This window comes from Saimiri boliviensis, chromosome 1 (genome assembly GCF_048565385.1).
Source record: "Saimiri boliviensis isolate mSaiBol1 chromosome 1, mSaiBol1.pri, whole genome shotgun sequence".
Taxonomy (NCBI): domain Eukaryota; kingdom Metazoa; phylum Chordata; class Mammalia; order Primates; family Cebidae; genus Saimiri; species Saimiri boliviensis.
In genome coordinates this window covers 165864566-165890162 of record NC_133449.1, presented here as the reverse complement: position 1 = coordinate 165890162, position 25597 = coordinate 165864566, and the positions used below count along the sequence as shown (strand labels likewise).

Genomic DNA, 25597 nt, shown 5'->3' with positions numbered 1-25597 from the left:
ATTAATTGTCTGTTTCTATGCTGTGAGCTCATTGAAAACGGGGACACAGTTAAACTCACAGGCATACAATAGGTGTCCTGTAAGTGTTCGCATATGTAGATAGATGGATAAGTGAAAGAGAAGGAGAGGAAGAGGCTTTGTTTTGTCATTGCTGTGGATGGTTTCTGGCTGAACCTGTCCGAGTGACAGCCTATTAACCCAGGGCTGGAGAAGGCATTTTAGTGATTATATAGCTGCAGGGTCCCTGTCCTTTTGGAGCCATGAGTTTAAATCCTAGTGCCATGAGGAAGTATTTCTGACACCAATCAGATTAATTCCTGATCTTCCTGAAGGGAAGTCCTTGGTTTCTTGACCCTGTGGGTTACTTTCCATGCCGCTGCAGCCTCTCTTCTGCTCATCTCTTTCAAAGCCACATTGGCTGCCCAGGGGAAAACGCCTCTTACACATTTAGGGAAACTGGAATTGGCTTTTTGTGGGGAGTTGAGGGGCAGTGTCAGGGATATAGTTACTTCTCTCTTTCTCTCTCTCTCTCTCTCTCTCTCTCTCAGGGATAATTGCTACTTCTCTCTCTCTCTCTCTCTCTCTCTCTCTCTCTCTCTCAGGGATAATTGCTACTTCTCTCTCTCTCTCTCTCTCTCTCTCTCTCTCTCTCTCTCTCTCTCCCTCTCAGGGATAATTGCTACTTCTCTCTCTCTCTCATCTTTTAAAGTTCTGAGGTGGATGCTTAACCCCATTCCAGGGGTACAAAATATGATGAAAAGGAAAAAGGGAAAAAAAAAACCCCTCCAGGATCACTGACTGAAAATAAAATTAAAATCCTAGAGGACTGCTTCCGGGGACAGGGAAAGATAGAGTCAAGCTGGGGTTCTTAACCTGGGGCACAGCAGTGGGAGGCACACAGATGGATTTCACTGGGTCCATAGCCATTGCTAGATTCTCACAGGGTTTTGAGACCCCAAATAGGTTTACAGTCTCTGTTTATAGAGGAAAAGCAAAGTAAGTACCCAAGCTGCATTTTCCTTGTCTATAAAGTGGAACAATTACAGAATTGGTTGAGGATTGAAAAAAATAAGATGTTTAGAGTGCCTGATTCAGGGGCATGGGAAATAGTACTATTACTGATGCTTACAGGGTAATGTAGCGTGACTTTCCCTACTCTATGGGTGACTGTCTAGTCCAGCATTGTCGCCCGTACCTGTGTGTGTGTGTGTGTGTGTGTGTGTGTGTGTGTGTGCACGCGCGTGCGCGAGTGTACATGTAATGGGCTATAATCAGAGATGTGCTTTAGCAGTTGCTGTGGTCTAAATGTTTGTGCCCTGCCCCCACCCCAATTCGTACAGTGAAACCTGATTCCCAATGTGGTGTTATTAAGAACTGGGACCTTGGGGAGGTGATTAACTCATGAGGGTGGAGCCCTCAGAAATGGGATTCCTGCCCTGATAAAAGAGGGCTGGGGAGCTTGGTTGCCTTTTCTGCTATGTGAGAACAGATAGAAGATGCCATCAACAAGGAGCCCTCACCAGGTACTAAATCTGCTGGCACCTTGATCTTGGACTTCCCCAGCCTCTGAAATGGAGAGCAACACATTTCTGTTGTTTATCCAGTACCCGGTCTAGGGTGTTTCGTTATAGCAGCCCAAGTGGATTAAGACAGCAGCCTTGCTCTGACAGTGCTGGTCCCATGGACCAGAGAGAGAGAGACAAGAGCAAGATGGGCGCCAAGTTCGAGACCGTCTCGTTGTCCCGATGTGAGCCTGGCAGTGCTGAGGATGGATGAGGACAGAAGCAGAAAGGAAATGCTCCTTAGGACTTGGTGGCTGGAAGAGGGGCTGAGAGAGGGGATCCAGAGGAAAGGGGGTCGTGGCGGAGAGGTTTGCAGGAATAATTCAGTTTACTCCTAATGGGTCTGAGGAGAGGTGGGCCATAGGAGCAGCAGCGGAAATCTAGCAAAAATGCAGGTCTCAGAAACATCATCACTTTGAACCCCTTTAGTTCTTTATTTGCATGAGTTGCAGTTTATGGGGATTTTTGGATTTTCGCTAAAAGAAGGGGGCTGACTTCTGGCAGAGGGAGATCCTGGAGCAGATAGAGAAGCAGAAGGAAGGGTGATGGAAGGGATGCCCTAGTGTCCCAGCCCAGTCCCTAAATGTGATGGTGAAAGGCTTAAGGAGAGAAGCTGAAGTTGCCATTTTTGCAAAGGACCCCATAAGTCCTGGAGTTGCAGAAGGATGCCCTGTTCCCATGTGACAGAGTGACAGAGTCAGGGAAAGGGGATTTTCCACTTGGGTATAGAAGGCAAAATGAATCTGTAAGCACAGGAAGAGAGGTCCATTTTTTTTTTTTTTTTTTTTTTTTTTTTAGAGAAAGAGTCTCATTCTGTTGCTCAGGCTGGAGTGCAGTGGTACACTCTCAGCTCACTGCAACCTCTGCCTCCTGGGTTCAAGTGATTCTTCTGCCTCAGCCTACCAAGTAGCCGGAATTACAGGCATGAGCCAGCATGCCTAGCTAATTTCTGCATTTTGTTAATCTTTGTACCATATTGGCCAGGCTGGTCTTGAACTCCTGACCTCAGATGATCCACTCACCTCAGCTCCACCCCTCCACCAAAGTTCTGGGATTATAGGCATGAGCCACCATGTCCCACAAGGAGAGACACTTTTGGAGTGGATATTGGCATATGATTGATGTATTTGTGATTAGTACTGTCAGAAGCAACAGAAACAAGACTCTCTTGTTGAGCGTGGGGGAGACTGTAGATAAGGCAGAGGAAATACATGGCTGATCCTGCATAGTGATCACAGATGATAGATGGGCTTATGAACCTGTAAGAGACACTCTTTGGGGACTGTTAGGAGATGGAAGATCTCCAAGAACTGGAGGACTTTTGTACATGTGTAGGGCAAGAGTAGGGAATCTCTTTTTAAGGTCAATGTGCCTTCATTTCCATCTGCAGGCTTGAAAGACCAGGGAAATTTTGGATAGTGAAAGTAACTATCTGAATGTTAGATTCAAGGAAACTCAATTCAAGAGTTTGAGGGCTCAATTGATAGTTTTTTTTCCCCAGCTTTTAGTTTTAGCCAGACCTTTGCTTCAGTTTCCCTCTCCCCTCTTCTCCTCTCCTCTCCCCTCCCCTGCCCTCCCCTCCCACCCTCTCCTCTCCTCTTCTCTTCCCCCTCCTCCACCTCCTCCTCCTTCTCCTCCTCCTCCTTCTTTTCTCCCTCTTCTTCTTCTTCTCTTCTTTCTCTCTCTCTCTCTCTCTCTCTCTCTCTCTCTCTCTCCCCCCCTTCCTTTCCCTCTCTCCCTCTCCCCCCTCCTCCCTCCCTCCCCTACCCTCTCCAGCAGGAATCTGCATCTCAGAGCTGGGTCCTGGCAAAGAAAAGTCAATAAATCAAAATAACTGAGGTTCTTGATTAGAATTCCACTTTTTTTCAAGCCCACTGCTGCAGACCCATCTCTTGGGACTTCATCGCCTCCCAGTTTGCTCTGGCTTGAGTGTTCTTTGTAGGATGACTCTGTAGGTAGAAATGTCTAGAAGCCCTCTGTTGAGAAGGGGTTATTCATTTTCCAGCCTACAACATGATGCTTGAGCTCCAAGAGGTCTCCTGGGCAGAGCTGCCTTGTCAGCTCTAGGATCCGCTGAGTCTGTTTCAACAACTGTCACCAATTTCCGACAACACAGGGGCTGGATGTAGAGCTTGTAGCTAGATTCTTGGGTCTCCTCTTTCCTTCTCTCAGGGTATCCACCTTTTGCTCTCACCCACCCATGAGGCTAGTTCTCGCTTTCTATTCTCTTTGGCGATTACTCCCCACTATCCCCAAAGAGGAATAAGATGTTGTTCCAGGTGGGTAGAGTTTTCAGCTTTTAGGCCAGGGATAAGGCATGGGCTTTCCAGGTCCCAGTCTCTCTCTCTCTCTTTTTCATTTGAATTTTCTTTTTTTTAAACTTCAAAACATTTTTTTAATTTTAATTTTTGTGGGTACATAGTAGGAATATATATATTTATGGGGCACATAAGATGTTTTGACGCAAGTATGCAGTGCATAATAATCACATCATGGAGAATGGGGGGTATCTATCCCCTCAATCATTTATCCTTGGTGTTACACACAACCCAAGCGTATTCTTTTGGTTATTTAAAAATGTGCAATTGAGTTATTATTGACTATGGTCACCCTGTTGTACTATCAAATCTTCTTGATTCTAACTTTATTTTTTTGTATCTATCAACCATCTCCACCCATATTTCTTTTGGGTCACACCATACCTGGTGCCCAACATCTGATAGGACTCTCACACCTGTCTCCCAGTCATCCTGGGCAGAACCTCCAGCTCTCACTCTCCTCACCTTTGAGCTGATGCCACATTGCCACAGGACCGTGTGCTTTGCTGGGTGGCAGTGGGTGCTTACATGAACGTCTTCTCTTGTAACACCTATTGGATTCCACATCTTTCCTAAACCTCTTTATGGTGTCAAATGCAACCGCTTATGGTAATAGGTTCTACATGCACCTAACATCATCGAGGAATTTATTTATTTCAGAGAAAGAACTTTTCTACTTTTCAACTTTTTTTTGGATGGAAATATTTTAATATTGTATTATAAACTTCATTGCCTTTATGATCAGAGTATTGATTATATTAGTAGGAATAATTTTTGTTAATCCAGTGGTAAGATATATGTATTTCCTCCCTCCAAAAATCTGTGTTCCATGGAGCTGGGCTTTTCTAGTTCTGCAGCTGGTCATTTTCACTCTCCTCCCATGGTGGTCTGCATTTGGCAGTCACGTCTCATGCCTTGCCCTCTCATTTTTATTCTCTACTCTTTTAAAAAATGTTGGTATGGTGTGGTGGCTCACACCTGTAATCCCAGCACTTTGAGAGGCCAAGGCAGATGGATCACTGAGTTCAGGAGTTTGAGACTAGCCTGGTCAACAGGTGAAATTTCATCTCTACTAAAAATACAGAAATTAGCTGGGCATGGTGGCATGCACCTGTAATCCCAGCTACCTGGGAGGCTGAGGCACAAGAATCGCTGAAACCCAAGAGGTGGAGGTTGCAGTGAGCCAAGATCACACCACTGCACTCCAGCCTGGGTGACAGAGTGAGACTGTCTCAAAAAAAAAGTTTAAAATTTTTTGATTGTAATAAACACACTTATGTAGAAAATAGATAAAAACAAATATGGAGAAGAAAATGCAAACACGTATGAAGAAAGAGTATTTTTTTTCCATCTAGTTTTCCTTCCCTTTGTCATTACACATATGTATGAAAATTCAATCATACTGAATATATATTAATATATATTTCAAATTACTGAGCTATTTTACAAAATGATTGAATAGTGTTTTATCATAAGATGTACAGTTTTCCCATTCTGTGAATCACACTGCCATGTGTGTACCTATGCAATAATCTTGCATGTTCTTCACATGTACCCCAAAACCCAAAATGCAATTAAAAAAAAAGAAAATATTCAGGAAAAAAAAAGATGTACAGTTTTAATTTAGCTCATCTCTTATGATTTAACATTCAGGCAATTTACATTTTTTTTAAACTAATTAAATGTATGATGAATATTTGTGGGTATTTTATCCTCATTTAAATTTTTTTAAAAAGACAGATGCTCAGATGTGAGATTAATTGATTATATTCTAGAGTTTTGCTTTGTGTTTTTAAAGCCCAATTTCATTGACTGACCATACCAATTGTTGCTGATAGCAGCATCCCTTCTCTTCTCTCATTGCTTGTGAGAGTGTAAAATGGTACAACTTCTTTAGAAAACAGTTTGACAGTGTCTTAAAAAGTTGCCCTATCATATGACCCACTCCTAGGTACTAAACCAAGAAGAGAAATATGTGTCTACAGAAAGACTTTTACATAAATGGTAATAGCAGCTTTACTATAATAGACAAAAATTAGAAGAAACCCAAATTTCATCAATGGATAAATAAACAAATTGCAATGTATTCATAGAATGGAATGCTACTCAGCAAGAAAGAGAAATCAACTATTTTTATGTGCAACAATATAGATGAATTTTAAAATAATTTTGCTGGCTAAGAGAAACTGGACAAAAAAGGAGACTATACTGTGTGATCCCGTTTATATGAAGCTTGAAAAAAATTCAAACTAATCTAGAGTGACACAAAGCATAACAATGGTTGTGTAGGGATGGACGAGTTGGAAGAAGTGGTGTAGAGGCTTTATGAAGGTGCACAAGGAATATTTTGAGTGGTGAATATATTTGCTATCTGGATCATGGCAATAGCTTCATAGGGGTACACATATATATCAGAATTTATCAAATAATACTTTTATGTATAGTTTATTATATGCCAATTATATTTTGATAGAGCTAGTTCTTAAAAAGATATTGTTTTATATGGCAATTTTTTTTTCTAGGAAATTATTAGTTAATATTCCAACTGGGAGTGTGTAAATCACTTCTCACCAGATTGGTACTGTTAAGTTTTATGATTTTTAAGCATCTGTGATCAATTGAATAGGTAAAAAACTGATATACATATTAAGGCTATTAACCCTTATGCTTATGTTTACTTCATACACCTTTCCCCCAGTTTATGGTTTTAATTATTATGGAGAATTTGTGATACATAAGAACTGTAAAAAGTTTTAAAGTTAAATCAATTGAGCGTCTCTTTTATGTTTTTCTGCCTTCCTAATGTGCAACTTTTAATTTTGGAAAAAGGATTAGTCAAGTACATTAAAGTTTCTTTTTAAACATGAGTGAATGAGGCTGCAGTGTGGAACTGTGATTTTTTTCCCCATATAGTAGTATATGTGAGTTTGGTGACAACTGTTTAAGGCCTTTCAAGATTATTATTTTCTATGTTTATTTTGTTGAAGTACTCTTTTTAATGTTAAAATATTGTAGACCTCCATGTGATAGTGATCATACTTTTAGGGTCTGTTGATGGAGAATACATAATGACCAAAAACTCCTACACATTCAGTTGCTTTAAAAAATGCATTTGTCTAAGCAATGTCTAGAAGGGTTTTTTTCTGATGTTACCTTCTAGAGGTTTTATGGTTTCAGGTCTCAGATTTAAGTCTTTGATCCACCTTGAGTTGAGATTTGTGTAAGGTGAGATATAAGGACCCAGTTTCCTTCTTCTACGTGTGGCTTGCTAATTAACCCAGCACTATTTGTGGAATAGGATGTCCTTTCCCCACTTTATATTTTTGCTTGCTTTGTCAAAGATCAGTTGGATCAGTTGGCTATAAGTATTTGACTTTATTTCCGGGCTCTCTATTCTGTCCATTCATTGGTCTATGTGCCAATTTTTATACCAGTACTATGCTGTTTTGGTGACTATGGCCTTATAGTATAGTTTGAAGTTGGGTAATGCGATGACTCCAGATTTGTTCTTTTTGCTTAGTGTTGCTTTGGCTATACAGGCTCTTTTTTGGTTCCATGTGAATTTTAGGATTGTTTTCTCTAGTTCTGTGAAGAATGATGGTGGCATTTTGATGGAAATTGCATTGAATGTAGATTGCTTTTGGCAGTATGGACATTTTCACAATATTGATTCTACCCATCCATGAGCATGGGATGTGTTTCCATTTGTTTGTGTCACTTATGATTTCTTTCAGTGATATTTCATAGTTTTCCTGTAGAACTCTTTCACCTCCTTGGTTAGGTATATTCCTAAGTTTCTTTTTGTTTGGTATATTCCTAAGGTTTTTTTTTTTTTTTTTTTTTTTTTTTTGCAACTATTGTAAAAGAGTTGGGTTCTTGATTTGATTCTCAGCTTGGTTGCTGTTGGTGCATAGCAGCACTACTTATTTGAATACATTGATTTTGTATCCTGAAATTTCACTTAATTTATTCATCAGATCTAGGAGCTTTCTGGAGGAGTCTTTAGGGTTTTCTAGATATATGATCATATCATTAGCAAACAGCGGCAGTCTGACTTCCTCTTTACCGATTTGGATGCCCTGTATTTCTTTCTCTTGTCTGATTGCTTTGGCTAGGACGTCCAGTACTGTGTTGAATAGAAGTGCTGAAAATGGGCATCCTTGTCTTGTTGCCATTCTCAGGAAGAGTGCTTTCAATTTTTCCCCTTTCAATGTAATATTGGCTGTGGATCTGTCATTGATGGCTTTTATTATCTTATGGTATGTCCCTTCCATGCAGATCTTTGCTGAGGGTTTTAATCATAAAGAGAGGCTGAATTTTGTCAAATGCTTCATGACCAAGAACCCAAAAGCAAATGTAACAACAATAAAAAACAAATAGATGGGACTTAATTAAGTTAAAAAGTTTCTGCACAGCAAAAGAAATAATCAGCAGAGTCTACAGATAACTCACAGAGTATCTTCACAAACTATGCCTCTAACAAAGGACTGATATCTAGAATTCACAAAAAACACAAATCAGCAAGAAGAAAGCAAATTATGTCATGAACAGATGATTCTCAAGATATACAAATGACCAACAAACATGAAAAATACTCAACATCACTAACAATCAGGGAAATACAAATCAAAACTGTAACGTAATGCCACCTCACTCCTGCAAGAATGACCATAACTAAAAAATTAAAAAAAAAATAGATGTTGGTGTGGATGTGGTAAACAGGGAACACTTTTACACAGTTGGTGGGAACGTAAACTAGTATTACCACTATGGAAAACAGTATGGAGATTTCTTAAGGAACTAATAATAGATTTACCATTTGACCCAGCAATCCCACTACTGGGCATCTACCCAGAGAAAAAGAAGTCATTATATGAAAAAGACACTTGCACACTCATGTTTATAGTAGCGAAATTCACCATTGCAAAAACATGGAACCAGCCCAAATGCCCATCAATCAATGAGTGGATACAGAAAGTGTGGTGTCTATCTAAATAAATAAATAAATAAATGCCGTGGAATACTACTCAGATATAAAAAGGTATAAAATAATTGTTGCATTTGCAACAACCTGGATGGCATCGGAGACCATTTTTTTTAAAGTTTATCTTTTTTATTGTACTTTAAGTTCTGGGGTACATGTGCAGAATGTGCAGGTTTGTTACATAGGTATACACGTGCCATAGTGGTTTGCTGCACCCATCAACCTCTCATCTACATTAGGCATTTCCCCTAAGGCGATTTCTCCCCTGGCTCCCCACCCCTAAACAGTCCCTGGTGTGTGATGTTCCCCTCCCAGTGTCCATGTGTCTCAATATTCAACTCCCACTTATAAGTAAGAACATGCAGTGTTTGGTTTTCTGTTCCTGTGTTAGTTTGCTGAGAATGATGGTTTCCAGCTTCATCCGTGTACCTGCAAAGGAAATGAGCTCATCCTTTTTTATGGCTGTATAGTATTCCATGGTGTATATATGCCACATTTTCTTTATCCAGTCTATTTTTGATGGGCATTTGGGTTAGCCCCAAGTCTTTGCTATTGTGAACAGTGCTGCAATAAACATACCTGTGCGTGTGTCTTCATAGTAGAATGATTTATAATCCTTTGAGTGTATACCATTTGACCCAGTAATAGGATTGCTAGGTCAAACGGTATTTCTGGCTCTAGATCCTTAAGGAATTGCCACACTGTCTTCCACAATGGCTGAACTAATTTACACTCCCACCAACAGTGTAAAAACGTTCCTATTCCTCCACATCCTCTCTAGCATCTGTTTTTTTCTTGACTCTTTAATGATCACCATTCTAACTCGCATGGGATGTTATCTCATTGTGATTTTGATATGCATTTCTCTAATGACCAGTGATAATAAGCTTTTCTTCATGTTTATTGGCCGCATATTTGTCTTCTTTTGGGAAGTGTCTGTTCATATCCTTCGCCCACTTTTTGATGGTTTTGATTTTTCTTGTAAATTTGTTTAAGTTCCTTGTAGATTCTGGATATTAATCCTTGGTCAGATGGATAGATTGCAAAGATTTTCATCCATTCTGTAGGTTGCCTGTTCACTCTGATGATAGTTTCTTTTGCTGTGTAGAAGCTCTTTAGTTTAAGTAAATCCCATTTGTCAATTTTGGCTTTTGTTGCCATTGCTTTTAGTGTTTTAGTCATGAAGTCTTTGCCCATGCCTATGTCCTGAGTGGTATTGCCTAGGTTTTCTTCTAGGGTTTTTATGGTTTTAGGTCTTTCATTTAAGTCTCTAATCCATCTTGAGTTAATTTTTGTATAAGGTGTAAGGAAGGAGTCCAGTTTTAGTTTTCTGCATATGGCTAGCCAGTTTTCCCAACACCATTTATTAAACAGGAAATCTTTTCTCCATTGCTTGTTTTCATCAGGTTTGTCAAATATTAGATGGTTATAGATCTGTGGTGTTATTTCTGAGGCCTCTGTTCTGTTACATTGGCCTATATATCTGTTTTGGTACCAGTACCATGCTGTTTTAATTATTGTAGCCTTGTAGTATAGTTTGAAGTCAGGTAGCGTGATGCCTCCAGATTTGTTCTTTTTGCTTAGGATTGTCTTGGCTATACGGGCTCTTTTTTGGTTCCATGTAAAATTTAAAGTAGTTTTTTTTCTAATTCTGTGAAGAAAGTCAATGGTAGCTTGATGGAGATAGCATTTAATCTATAAATTACTTTGGGCAGTATGGCCATTTTTATGATATTGATTCTTCCTATCCATGAATGTTTTTCCGTTTGTTTGTGTCCTCTCTTATTTCCTTGAGCAGTGGTTTGTAGTTCTTGAAGAGGTCCTTCACATCCCTTGTAAATTGTATTCCTAGATATTTTATTCTCTTTGTAGCAATTATAAATGGAAGCTCACTCATGATTTGGCTCTCTGTTGGTCTATTATTAGTGTATAGAAATGTGATTTTTGTACATTGATTTTGTGTCCCGAGACTTTGCTGATGTTGCTTATCAACTTAAGGAGATTTTGGGCTGAGACGATAAGGTTTTCTAAACATACAATCATGTCATCTGCAAACAGAGACAATTTGACTTTCTTTCATTCTTTCTCTTGCCTGATTGCCCTGGCCAGAACTTCCCAAACTATGTTGAATAGGAGTGGTGAGAGAGGGCATTTTTGTCTTGTGCCAGTTTTTAAAGGGAATGCTTCCAGTTTTTGCCCTTTCAGTATGATATTGGCTGTGGGTTTGTCATCTCTTATTATTTTGAGATACTTTCCATTGATACATAGTTTGTTGAGAGTTTTTAGCAAGGAGTGTTGAATTTTATCGAAGGTCTTTTCTGCATATATTGAGATAATCATGTAGTTTTTGTCATTGGTTCTGTTTATGTGATGGCTTATGTTGATTGATTTGTCTATGTTGAACCAGCCTTGCACCCCAAGGATGAAGCTGACTTGATCGTGGTGGATAATTTTTTTGATATGCTGCTGGATTCGGTTTGCTAGTATTTTATTGAGGATTTTCACATCAATGTTCAGCAGGGATACTGGCCTGAGATTCTCTTTTTGTTGTGTCTCTGCTAGATTTTGGTATCAGGATGATGCTGGCCTCATAAAATTAGTTAGGCAGGAGTCCCTCTTTTTTATTGTTTGGAATAGGTTCAGAAGGAATGGTACCTGCTTCTCTTTGTACCTGTGGTAGAATTTGGCTGTGAATCCGTCTGGTCCTGGGGTTTTTTGGTTGGTAGGATAGTAATTACTGCCTCGATTTCAGAACTAGTTATTGATCTATTCAGGGATTTGACTTCATCCTGGCTTAGTCTTGGGAGAGTGTATATGTCCAGGAATTTATTCATTTCTTCTAGATTTTCTAGTTTATTTGTGTAGAGGTGATTATAGTATTCTTTGATGGTAGTTTGTATTTCTGTGGCATCAGTAGTGATATCTTCTTTGTCATTTTTTATTGTGTCTATTTGATTATTCTCTCTTTTTTTCTTTATTAGTCTGGCTAGTGGTGTATCTGTTTGTTAATCTTTTCAAAAAACCAGCTCCTGGATTCATAGATTTTTTTTTTTTTTTGAAGAGTTTTTTTTTTTTTTTTTTTTTTTTTTTTTCTGTGTGTGTGTGTCTCTCTTTCTCCTTCAGTTCTGCTCTGATCTTAGTTATTTCTTGTCTTCTGCTAGTTTTTGAATTTGTTTGCTCTTGCTTTTCTAGTTCTTTTAATTGTGATGTTAGGGTGCTGATTTTTTTTATCTTTCCTGCTTTCTCCTGTGGGCATTTAGTGCTATAAATTTCTCTCTAAACACTGTGTTAGTTGTGTCCCAGAGATTCTGGTACGTTGTGTCTTTGTTCTCATTGGTTTCCAAGAACTTATTTATTTCTGCCTTAATTTCATTATTTACCCAGTAGTTATTTCAGGAGCAGGTTGTTCAGTTTCTATGTAGTTGTGCGGTTTTGAGTGATTTTCTTAATCCTGAGTTCTAATTTGATTGCGCTGTGGTCTGAGAGATTGTTTATTATGATTTCTGTTCTTTTGCATTTGCTGAGGTGTGTTTTACTTCCAATCATGTGGTCAATTTTAGAATAAGTGCCATGTGATGCTGAGAAGAATGTATATTCTGTGGATTTGGGGTGGAGAGTTCTGTAGATGTCTGTTAGGTCTGCTTGGTGCAGAGCTGAGTTCAAGTCCTGAATATCCTTCTTAATTTTCTGTCCCGTTGATCTGTCTAATATTGACAGTGGGGTGTTAAAGTCTCCCACTATTATTGTGTGGGAGTCTAAGTCTCTGTAGGTTGGAGACCATTATTCTAAGTGAAGTAACTCAGGAATGGAAAACCAAATGTAGTATGTTCTTGCTTATAAGAGGGAGCTAAGCTATGCAAAGGCATAAGAATGATACAGTGGACTCTGGGGACTTGTGAGGAAGGGTAGGAGCAGGATGAGGGATAAAAGAAAACACATTGGGTGCAGTGTAGTGATGGGTGCGCCAGAATCTCAGAAATCACCACTGAAGAACTTACTCCTGTTCTCCAAAAGCCTATTGAACTAAAAAATAAATAAATAAATGAATTTGCATTATAATAATCACCACAGCACTTATATACATGTTGGGATATAGTGTGTGTGAAATACATATTCTGTCTACAAAGTTTGGTCTGCTTGAGGGTGCTTGATCCCTGTAATAATTTCAATGCCTTTCAGGTTTGGGAACCCACACTAGGAGCCATACCTTTCCAGGTAGAGCTGAGACTCAGTTTGCCTTTGCTGAAACCTGCCCCTTCCTTTAAACTACTTTCAGCTGCAAATTGTGGGGATGTGGATTTGGGGCTTCCAGGAAGCCTGAATTTGGCATAAGTGGGAGTATTATTAGGCTTTTAAAAACGTTTGTCTCCCACCTACCTTTTTCAGTTATGAAGGCGCATCTTATTCAAGAGTCCTGAGAGTGGGTGAAAGAGATGTTAATTATACTCTTCTCATTTTCTTTCAGGGAATGTCTTTACCCAGAAGAATCAGCATATGGCTTTTCCCTGGTTCCTTTGTCATTTTCTCTCAGGGGACTGGAAGCATGCCTGTTTAAATGAGATAACATGTGAACTGCCCAGCACAGGGCCTGGCTATAGTTCATGCTCAACAAATCTTTGTTCTTCTCTCCTTCCAAGCTCATATGCAAATTGAGCATTGATCTCACAGCAAATATATTTTGGCTTAGTGACGAGTCCACTCAAAAGGAGGGAGATAGTTATTTAAATTATTGAAACACCTTAATCCATAAGTTCACATAAAGTTGTTTTGAACTAATAGTTTTAGGCACTTCGGCTTCTGTGTTCCATCTTATGGGTGGTTAATATCTCTTGCTATTAAATACCAGGCAAAATTTCTGTTGCTGTCACACTTTAAAGATTCAGGCGTTTGAAATTTTCTTTTTGTTAAACTTGCAGTGGAGTACTGGATTCCTTGGTTCATTTTTTAAAAAGCCCTTTATCAAAATGTTAAGCTTGGTTAATTTGCATAAAATATTTCTTCTGCAATTTACTCTCTATTACATTTGAAGCACAAAATTGTCTCTGCTGCAGCGTGGGGTGCTTGTGATGGCACTCAAGCTATTAGGGCATTCAATTCCAGGAATGAACAAGTCTTAGGTTTGAAGCTCGAGGAGAGAAATTGGAATCTTGTCTCACTTTATTGAGCAATCTGAGCTGATCTGAAGGAGAAAAGAAAGAAAAGGAAGCTGATCTTGCAAAGAGCGGGTTCAAAGGCCTAGACTGAGAGTCTAGAAAGGTGTGGATAGAAGCTGGGATCAGTTCTGAGCCCACATATGCTCAGGGAGCAGAGGAAGATGAAGAAAAGCCTTGGGGATGTCTCCAGAAAGAAGCTCAGTGACAAATCTAATGGGCATTTGCAGCCAGATTCCCCTGCCTAAGATGCAGCCCCCATCCTGCCATTTCTCTGTTTTTCATTCAGCCTTTCTGCTTTCCATTAGCCCAGAATCAACTCTACATTCAAATGGAATCAGAGTAGCTGGTGGATATCAATGCTGAAGGAAACAAACAAGCTTCAGCATAGCAAGCAGGCTGTTGGGAAACCAGAGGCTGAGAGACTTTTCTGGGATCTCAGTAACAGGAGCCTTGATGGTTCTGGCTTTTCTACCTCAAAACCACCCACCTCAAACCTGGGTTTGATGCTTTCTGTGCAGGGCAGCAGAGGGGAGCCTTTCTGCACTTACTGGCAAGCTCTCCTTTAAGGCGAATCTACTCAGCCTGAAAAACACTGACATTCACAAATAGCAGATGGGCAGGCCATAATTAGGCAGTCTCTGACTCCTCTCACTCCACTTTTTTCTTAGAAAGGGAAAGACTCACAGAAAAGAGGGGGGGTTCCTTGCTGGGGAAGGGTCTTTCCTTTGCACTCCTGAATCATCCTAGGCTTTTTTTCTGAAAGTTCAGCAAGAGCTAAAGTTAGTAGGAGCAAATTTGGTGAAAGGTGGGATTCGTGTGCAGGGAGATGGGGTTATATTTAGACCTGTATAATTAAAGATCCATTTATGTCTGAGCATCCTTAAACAGGCAAATATAAAACTCATGAATACCAAATTCTATTTGGGTAACTGGCTGGAAGTGCATACACACTTGCACATACACATCCTTTGAGCCTGTCTCTGTCTATTCACGCAGAAATAAAGGCCACCACCCATCTCTGCTCAGGGCTAATGAATTTTGAGCCTCACTTCCTAGGGCTACGATAAAGAATTCTTCAACTCTATGTTCAAACAAGAAATCAGAGCAGGTGGAGGACATCAGTGCCGAAAGAAACACAGGGAATCAGGGTAGGTGGTGGATGCTGAAGGGAACAGACAAGCTTCAGGACACCAAGCAGGCTTTGGGGAAACTAGAGGCGGAAAGACTTTGGGGTTTTAGTGACAGAGGCCATCATAGCCCTGCCTTTGCCCAGAAATACCCTCCTCAAATCCAAGTGTCCTGTTTGCTCTGATTTTAAAAGTCTGGTTCTCTTACAGCCGGAAACCTGAGATGATCCGACATGGATTGACAAGGGATATACCAGCGTTTCTTCTGAGTTGCTTTTCTTCTAGGACTTAAGTAGAAGTAATGTTCAAAACCTAAAAACAAAGAAGTCAGTGATTCACAGCTATTGAAAAGCAGTTTGTTTTTCACTTAAAAATACTTCAAAAATAAGAAGAAACACAACTTCCCAATCTCACAGAAGCCCAGGCAGTCTAGAAAATGGGGAAAGCTTCCTTTTTCAATGAGTTAATGGTAGTGAAAGTCCACTGATACTGACTTTCTGCACATCAGAGATCTCGCACATATCCATATCACATCAGAGATAATCATGTGAAATTACGGCAGTCACGTCATTTTCCAAGCAAGTAGGTACAGGTAGACTTTTGGATTTCAAATGTACTGGAGTTTAATGACCTTAATATTCTTTGCCACAGAATTCAGCAGAGGCCCCTCTCCCTTTCTCCCTCTCTCCTCTGAATGCCACACACACAGGCACGTGTTCTACTCAATTCTGTTCTGTCCTGTCTGATGTTTATACTCCTGAGATGCAGCATCTGAGGGACAGAGAACGCAGCCAGGGGAGCCATGACTCTGGGTGTCATGGGATCACAGAAGGGATACACAGGAGAGTGGAAGTGCCAGGGACTACAGGCGAGCATGGCCATGTCTTCCTGGAGTTTTTTCATCAAGATCTTAAACGCAGATGGAGAATGTCTTCTCAGCAACAGAGATGGGAGAGATGGCCAGTATGTTGAATGACAGGTTTGGGGGTTGAAGAGTTCTTGAGTGGATGGAGTTGAAGCCTAGAATTCAACAAGACAAAAGCTAAGGGGGAAAAAGGTAAGGCCTAAAATACCAAGGACACCAACATGGAATTGGGGAGGAAGGACTTAGCCTGTGTGGATGTGATGTGGGGATGTAGCTGATTGTGAATGCATTCTGAGTCAACAGTGGGATATGGGATGCAGGGAGGTAAAGTAAAGTGATCTTTGGCTACTTCACTAGAGGTCTGACTAGATTGGAGGAGCTGCCAGCCCCCTTCTATTGTGGCCTGGACATGGTGGAGCATCCTTTTTAGGTCAGGACCCTCCAGCGAGAACTGCACCGAAAATCCGAGTGCATTGGAGTAGGGTCCAGGCCCTTGGAGAAACTGGAGACCCTACCGATGAGAAGGGAAGGTGTTGAACTTACTTGATCCAGAGAACTGAGGGCTGTTGAGTTTATTGTAAAGTATCTGCAGGACTGACCAATGAAAGAGGGATTTAATTTGTTATGGGTGGTCTAATGCAGGGGTCACCAAACTATGGTCTGCTGCCTGCTTTTATAAATAAGGTTTTATTGGAGTACAGCCATGATATTTTATATATTGCTTATGGATACTTTCATGCTGCAATACTAGAGTTGAATAGTTGCCAAAGAGACCACATGGTTTATAAAACCTAAAATATTTACTATCTGATTCTTTCCGAAGAAAAGTGTATTGATCCCAGTTCTAACGTATAGGAATAAGGTCTGATTTGGAGGAGTTGATGGTACATACTTTGAGAAGGTGTATTTTACTCAATAAAAGGAAGAAAAATTAAATTTCAGGTATTAATTGGAGGTAAGAGTTGAGCTACCTTCTTGGTGGGATTGATTTAGAGGCAATTCAGGTATTAGTCAGTATTTGGTCTTAGGTGGCCTTGGACTCTTCTCCAGTTTTGGATGTTTCTGATTCACTGCCTTATGGAATTACTTAAGTTACTTTTGGTTTATTTTATGATGAACAAATATGGTCACCTCTATTCTTCCCCACCCTCCTCTCCTTATACACAGAGTTAATATCTTACTCTGATTTGTAACTCCTGCTATGGCTAAGGTAAACCTGCCCTGCACTCTCTTCAAATGTGTTTATAATGAGAACACTAAGAGGGTACCCTCTTAGTGTTTCACCTACAAAGATGCCCATAGGCAAGAATTTCGATGGCAGTATTGTAACAGCAACTCTAGGGAGGTGGTGTGGATTAGAAATAGTACAGGTCTTAGAGCCAAACAGCCTTAGGTTTGAATCTCAGCTCTACCATTCACTGTGATCTTGAAAAAGCTTCATTCATTTATTCATTCATTCATTCATACATCCAGTGTGTATTGGATACTTACTATGTGCCAGGTACTATTTAAGGCACTTAGGACATGTTAGTGAACAAAGGAGTAAAAATTCTTTCCATCTGGGAGCTTATATTCTTCCAGTGACACAGATAATAAATAGAAAACATAGTAAATATGGAAATTATCTAATATGTTGGAAGATGATTAGTACTATGGAAAAATAGAAAGTAGAGCCAGATAAGAATATTTGGAAACTGAGGTTTACACTTTAGAAAAGATGGTCAGGATAGACCTCCTCACTGAGAAAGTGAAATTTAATCAAAGACTAGAAGGAGGTGAAGGAATTGGCCACCCAGACCTCAGAAGATGAGGGCATTAAGGTAGGGTCGTCCCTGGTGTGTTCAAGGAGCAGCAAGGAGGCCAGAGTGGCTGGCATGGAGGGGCAGGAGGGAAAGCAGGAGGGGAGGAAACCAGGGAGGAAATGGGGTGGTGGGAGGTGAGTAGAATGGGAGTGGATCCCTCAGGGCTTTGCACATACTTCGTCTTTCACTCTGAATAAATGGGAAGCCACTGTAGGAGCTTCCATTATGAACAAGGGAGTGCATCTGACTTTTGATTCAACAGAATTTTCTGCCTGCTAGTTGAGATTAGACGATAGGGGTGTGTATTCGTTTCCTGTGCTGCCAAAACAAATTACCACAAATGGGGTGGTTTAAGACATCAGAAATTTATTCTCACAGTTCTGGAAGCTGGGGGTCTGGTCAAGGTATTGGCAGAGGTATACTCCTTCTGGGGCTGTATTAGGATTCTCCAGAGAAACAGAACCAATAGGATGTGTGTGTGTGTGTGTGTGTGTGTGTGTGTGTGCGCGTGTGTGTGTGTGTGTGTGTGTATTTATATACATGTACATAGATGGTCCCTGACTTATAGTGGTTTGAATTAATAATTTTTTGACTTCACAATGGTGTGAAAGTGACACACATTCAGTAGAAAGTGTATTTTGAATTTTGATCTTTTCAATAAATCATATGAGATATTCAATACTTCATTACAAAATAGTCTTTGTGTTAGCTGATTTTGCCCAACCATAGGCTGATATAAATGTTCTAATCACGTTTAAGTTAGGCTAGGCTAAGCTATGATGTTCAGTAGGTTAGGTGTCTTACATGCATTTTTGACTTACAGTATTTCCACGTATAATAGATTTATTGGGTTATAACCCCACCCAAGTCAAGGCAACCTGTGTGTACGTATGTGTAGACACACACACACACACGCACACACACACACACACACACACACACACACACACAGAGAGAGAGAGAGAGAGAGAGAGAGAGGGAGAGACTGAGATTTGTTATAAGGAAATGGTTCACATGATTTCAGAAGCCAAGAAGTCCCCAGATCTGCAGTTGGCAAGCTGGAGACCCAAAAGAACCAATGTGTAGGTTCAGTACAAGTCTGAAGGCCTGACAACCAGGAGATCTGATGGTGTAAGGTCCAGTCCAAAAGCAGGCAGCCTTGAGATTGGAAACAGCCAGTTTCTGTTTGAGTCCAAAGGCAGGAAAAGACCTGTGTCTTGGCTCAATCAGTCAAGCAGGATGAGTTCTTTTACTGAGGGAGGGTCAGCCTTTTGTTCTATTGAGGCCTTCGATTGATTGACAGAGATCCACTCACATTAGGGAGAGCAATCTGCTTACCTACTTACTCAGTCTACTGATTTAAATGTTATTCTAATCCAAAACACCCTCACCAGACACATAGAGTAATGTTTGACATAATACCTGGGCACCCTTGGCCCAGTCAAGTTGCCACATAAAAGTAACTATCACGGCCAGGCATGGTAGTTCACATCTGTAATTCCAGCACTTTGGGAGGCTGATGTGGGCAGATCACGAGGTCAAGAGATTGAGACCATCCTGGCAAACATGGTGAAACCCCATCTCTACTACAAATACAAAAATTAGCTGGGTGTGGTGGTGTACACCTGTAGTCCCAGCTACGCAGGGGGCTGAGGAAGGAGAATCACTTGAACTGGGAGGCAGAGGTTGCAGTGAGCAGAGATCATACCACTGCACTCCAGCTTGGTGACAGGGTGAGATTGTCTCAAAAAAAAAAAAAAAAAAAAGTAACCATCACAGGGGCTCCTGGAGAGAACTTGTTCTTTGCCTCTTCCAGTGAGTAGTGGCTCCAGGTATTCCTTGGTTTGTGGCCGCATAATTGCAATCTCTGCTGCCATCTTCACATGCCCTTCTCTCTCTCAAATCTCCCTCTACTTTACTCCTATAAGGACAATTGTCATTGGATTTAGCCCACTCAGATGTTGCAGGATGATCTCATATTGAGATTCTCAATAATATCTGCCAAAACATCTTTTGCAAATAAGGTCATATTCACAGGTTACAGGGGTTAGCATGTGGATATATCTTTTTGAGGGACATTCAACCTATGACTGGAGGCAAGGCCAGTGGTAGGGAGATTGGTTAGGAGGCTAGTGCAGAAATCCCGGCAGGAGATGATAATGGTTTAGGCCAGAGTGATAGCAGTAGAAATGGTGGAGAGCTGAAAAGATTAATGACAGATTGGATGGGGAGTGTGAGAGAAAGATAGGATTCAATGATAACTCCAAGGTTTCGGTATGAGAAGTTAGAAGAATGGGATTCCTTCTGTGGGTTGGGGAAGGCCAATGGTGGAGCAGGTTTTTGATTGATTCACTGCTTAAATTATTTTTTGGTGGAGCAGATCTGGAGTTCAGTTTGGACATATTAATTTTGAAATGTGTTAGACATTCAAGTGGAGATATTAAGCAGGCAGTGGGATTCACAAGTCTGAAAACTGAGAGGAGACATCTATATTAGAAATGTGAATTTGGTAATTTTCAGTGTATAGAAGGTATCTTAAAGCCACATGACAAAGTTTATTAACCTCAAGGAATAAGGATCCAATTATATGGAAAGTTGTGTGGAATCCAGTTTGTCTGGGAAGGGTGAGTCCAGCTCATCTGAGGTGAGACACTTTAGTCTTTGCTACTCCTGGGACTGGCAGCATTGACATCACCTGGGAGCCTGTCAGAAATGCAGAAGTTCAGATCCCACCTCAACCCACAGCCTCAGGATGTGCACTGTACAAGATGCCAGGTGTTTTCAATGCACGTTGAAGTTTGAGAAGTGCCACTCTCAGCAGTACAATTACTCACCTCACTTTCAGTGTTTGTGGGATGGGCTTAATTTAAATTTTCTGGGAACACTCATTTAGAATGTCTGCTAGAATGAAACAAAGGATTAGGGAACATTCTATAGAAAAGGGCAGATACCTCGTTATCTAAAAGGTGTCCCCAGAGGTCCAGCAAGGGGCAGCAACCTCAGGGGAAAGCACGCGTGAGGGTGCAGGTGAATGGGGATCATCGTATGTTGACCATTTGCCTCCTCAGTACCAGTCTTCACAGCCCAAGAGTCCTTGTGGTGTTTCTTCGCTTTCTCCAACCCCCTCTCACCACCTCCTGATACAATTATTGTGAATTTTATAGCCCTTAAAGGATCTGGGGGCACCTCAGGTGCATGGATTTTTTTTTTAACAGATAAAGTGTGGTTTCTCTAAAAGTCTTAAAACATTTATTTTAGAAGGTGAGTCTTTTTCCCTCTGTTCAGTGAGGTTTGTACCAAAATAATCTATAAATCCTTGTGTGTGTAGGTGAATAGACTAATTTTAGGAGATGCTCTCTCCTGGGAGAATGGCTCACAGCCTGAGGATAAAGGTACTGATGTAACTCATTTTAACCCATGATTTGAGAAATCCACTTTCAAATATTTGCTTTATGAGGATTTTGAAAATAGGTATGTCTTGTTTACATAGACCCATTTCAGAAGACTTCTCATGAACTCTAACTTCTAGAAACCAAGCTGCATTTCTCCATGAACTAATGTGATTATTTCAGAGATACTTTGAGTGAGGCCCCCATTTCTGAGTGAGGCACAAGCAAAACTTATCTCAGCTTGGGAATAGGGTGACCAACTGTCCCTGTTTGCCTGTGACTGAGAGGTTTCCTGGGATAAGGGCCTTTTAAAAAAACAGACAATACTTTTACAGTAGTTTTAGGTTACCAGCATAAATGAACAGAAAGTACAGAGACTTCCCATATTACCTCCTTCCCCCACACCTGCACAGCCTCCTCCACTATCAACAGCCACCACAGTGGGAACATATGCTACAATCGATGAACCTACTTTGACATGTTATTATCACCACAAATCCATAGTTTACATCAGGGTTGGTGTTGTATTGTAGGGTGTTTACATCAGGTTGGTGTTGGTGTTGGTTTTGGACAAATCTATAATGGCAGTCATCTATCATTACAGTATCATACAGAAAAGTTCCAGTGTTCTAAAAATCCTCTGTGTGCCACCCATTTATCCCACCTTTCTCCCAAATCCCTTACAACCAGTGATCTTTTTACTATGGATTTGCCTTTTCTAGAGTGTTATATAGTTGGAATTGTATACTCTATAGGCTTGTTAGATTGGCTTCTTTCACTTAGTAATAGGCATTTAAGTTTCCCCCATGTCTTTTCCTGGCTTGATAGCTCATTTCTTTTTTAGTGCTGAATAATATTCCATTGTCTGGATGTATCACTGCACTGCTTACTTATACATTCATCTACTGAAGGATATCCTGTTGGCTTCCAAGTTTTGGCAATTACGAATAAAGCTGCCATAAACATCCATGGACAGATTTTTGTGTAGACATAAATTTTCAACTTATTTGAGTAAATACTATGAGCATGATTGCTGGATCCTATGGTAACAGTATGTAAGAAATCGCCAAACTGTCTTCCAAAGTGGCTGAAACACGTTCCCATTGGCAATGAATTAAAATTTCTGTGCTTCATGTCCTCACCAGTATTTGGTATTGCTGGTGTTTTGAATTTTGGCCATTCTAATAGGTATGTAGAGGTATCTCAATGTTGTTTTAATTTGCAATTCCCTAGTGACATTCGATGCATCTTTTTATATATTTATTTGCCATCTGTGTATCATCTTTGGCCAAGTTATCTGTTCAGTCTTTTAATTTTTTAATCAGGTTATTTGTTTTTATACTGCTGAATTTTACAAGTTCTTTGTAAATTTTGGATTAAAAGTCCATTATTAGATTTATCTTTTGCAAATACTTTTCTTATCTGTGGTTTGTCTTATCATTCTCTTGATTATATCTTTCATAGAAGAGAAATTTTTTATTGTAATGAAGTCTAGCTTATCAATTATTTCTTTCATATATCATGCCTTCAGTATTGTGTCCAAAAAGTCATTACTACACCCAAGATTATCTAGATTTTCTCTTGTTATCTTCAAGGAGCTTTATAGTTTTGCATTTTACATTTAGGTGTATGATATGTTTTGAGTTAATTTTTGTGAAGGGTGTAAGGTTTGTGTCTAGATTTGTTATTTTTGCATGTGGATATCTGGTTCTTCCAGCCCTATTTGTTAAAAAGTCTGTATTTTCTCCATTGTATTGACTTTGCCTCTTTGTCAAAGATAAGTTAACTATATTTCTATGGCCCTGTTTATGAGCTCTCTTCTGTTCCATTGATCTATTTGTCTAATCTTTCACCAATACCACATTGTCTTCAATATTATAACTTTATAGTAAGTTTATAAAAAGTCCAAACTTTGTTATTTTTAAATTGTAAAAAGTGTACAATGTGATGTTTTTATATAGTTATCTTGATATACATACACATTGTGAAGCAATTACTATGGTTAGGCAAACTGCATGCCCATTGTCCCACATAGTTACTGTGTGTGTCTGTGTGTGTGTGTGTGTGTGTGTGTGTTTGTGTGTGTGTTGTGTGTGCGTTAAGAGTTTCTAAAATCTATTCTCTTGGCAAATTACAAGTAGAGTATATAGTATATAATATATTATTAACTATTGTCCTTATGTTATGCATCATATCTTTTTAAATTACTCATCCTACATAACTGCAACCCATCCCCACTATCCCACTATCCGCCCCTGGTAACCTTTTTTTTTTTTTTTTTTTTTTTTTTTTTGTATGTGTAACCACGATATTGAGGTCTGATTGACATACAAAAAGCTATATGGATACATGGTGGATATGTTAAACTGCTTGACTGTAGGAATCACTTTTTTTGTGTGTGTCTATGTATATATGTAGGTGTCTATCTATCTGTCTCATCTATCACTACAGTCTTGTGCTGTATAATGACATTTTGGTCGACAATGAACTACATATACAACAGTGGTTCCATAAAATTATAATGGAGCTGAAAACTTCATATCGCCTAGTGAAGTCATAGCTGTCATAATGCCTTAACTTTTTAGTTACCATAAAGTTGTAGCACAACACATTACACATGTGTTTTAGGTGATGCTGGTGTAAACAAACTTATTGTGCTGCCAGTTGCATAAAAATATGGAACATACAATTAGGTTCAGTAAATAATACTTGATAATGATAATAAATGAGTATGTTAGTGATTTATGTACTTCCTATACTATACTTTTTATTGTTATTTTAGTGTACTCCTTCCAGTTATTAAAAATAGCTAACTATAGAGTGAGCGGCGGGGTCGGCTGACGGTAACGGGGCACAGAGGCTTTTAGCAGAGCTGCTGAAGATGAATGCCAGAGGACTTGGATCTGAGCTAAAGGACAGTATTCCAGTTACAGAACTTTCAGCAAGTGGACCTTTTGAAAGTCATGATCTTCTTCGGAAGGGTTTTTCTTGTGTGAAAAATGAACTTTTGCCTAGTCATCCTCTTGAATTATCAGAAAAAAATTTCCAGATCAACCAAGATAAAATGAATTTTTCCACTCTGAGAAACATTCAGGGTCTGTTTGCTCCACTAAAATTACAGATGGAATTCAAGGCAGTGCAGCAGGTTCAGCGTCTTCCATTTCTTCCAAGCTCAAATCTTTCACTGGATATTTTGAGGGGTAATGATGAGACTATTGGATTTGAGGATATTCTCAATGATCCATCACAAAGCGAAGTCATGGGAGAGCCACACTTGATGGTGGAATATAAACTCGGTTTATTGTAGTAGTGTGCTGTTCATGGAAGCTGACGGCTGCATCTTGTTTAGAGTCATCTCTTTATTGTAATTTGATGTACATGACATTAAAAGTACTGACATCTGCGAAGTTCTGCTCAAGTAGTATCAGTGATTATTTAAAAGTTTGGGAGTCTTTGGTTTACAGCCATGTGACAATTAAAAGCACTAAAGGGAGCTCATGTTAAAGCTGTTAATTTGTATTAAAACAATACTCTATGTCTTCAAAAGAAATTGTTGCTTATGAAAATTATAAAATGATCTACAGGTTTCAATTCAACCTGTTTTCTAGGTTTTCTGTGAACTTACTTTTGAATAAGCATTTATAAGCATTTCAGTCTGTAAACTTTATAGTAGCATCTTTCAGAATAAACATTTTTAATCGATTTCAGTGGCAACACTTCAAATTGAGTACACTATGAGATATATCAGTATCGTCCATTAACACTCATAAGAATAATATTTACCTTATCAGTGCTATCTTAGGATTATAGCTATGCTTTGATTCTTTCACGTTGAAAAGTAGAAGTTCCAAGGTTTTGATTTTGGTCTGGTCTTTAAGTGAAAAAGCAACCAGTAAATGTAAGTTAAACTTTTACTTCATAGACTTAATATGTAATTAATATATTACCAGGCAACACTGTTAAAGAAAAGTAAAACGCATTTTTTCTTGTTCTTAATTTGTATATTATAAAATGCCATAAAATATTCTTTATGAACTTGGTGTATAAAAATTTATATTTTTAGAACATTAGTGAATCGGTCCTCTTTTACAAATAAAAGTATATTTTGATTATTTAGAAAAAAAAATAGCTAACTATAAAACAGCCTCAGGCAGATCTTTCAAGACATATTCCAGAAGAAGGCATTGTTATCATAGAGAAGACAGCTCCATGCATGTTATTGCCTCCCTCTGAAGATCTTCCTGTGGGACAAGATATGGAGGTTGAAGACAGTGATATTAATGATCATGACCTTGTGTAGGCATTAGCCTGTGTGTGTTTGTGTCATATTTTAAAAGTTTTAAAAGTAAAAAAACAAACAAACAAAAAACCTGGGAAAAAAGGCAGTTATGAGCTCT

General features: G+C 39.4%; 1 pseudogene; it reads left to right on the top strand.

The window, feature by feature from the left end:
* Positions 1 to 24002: 24002 nt before the first annotated feature.
* On the top strand, positions 24003 to 25326 carry LOC101048452 (proteasome maturation protein pseudogene; annotated as a pseudogene).
* The last annotated feature ends 271 nt before the right edge of the window (positions 25327 to 25597 follow it).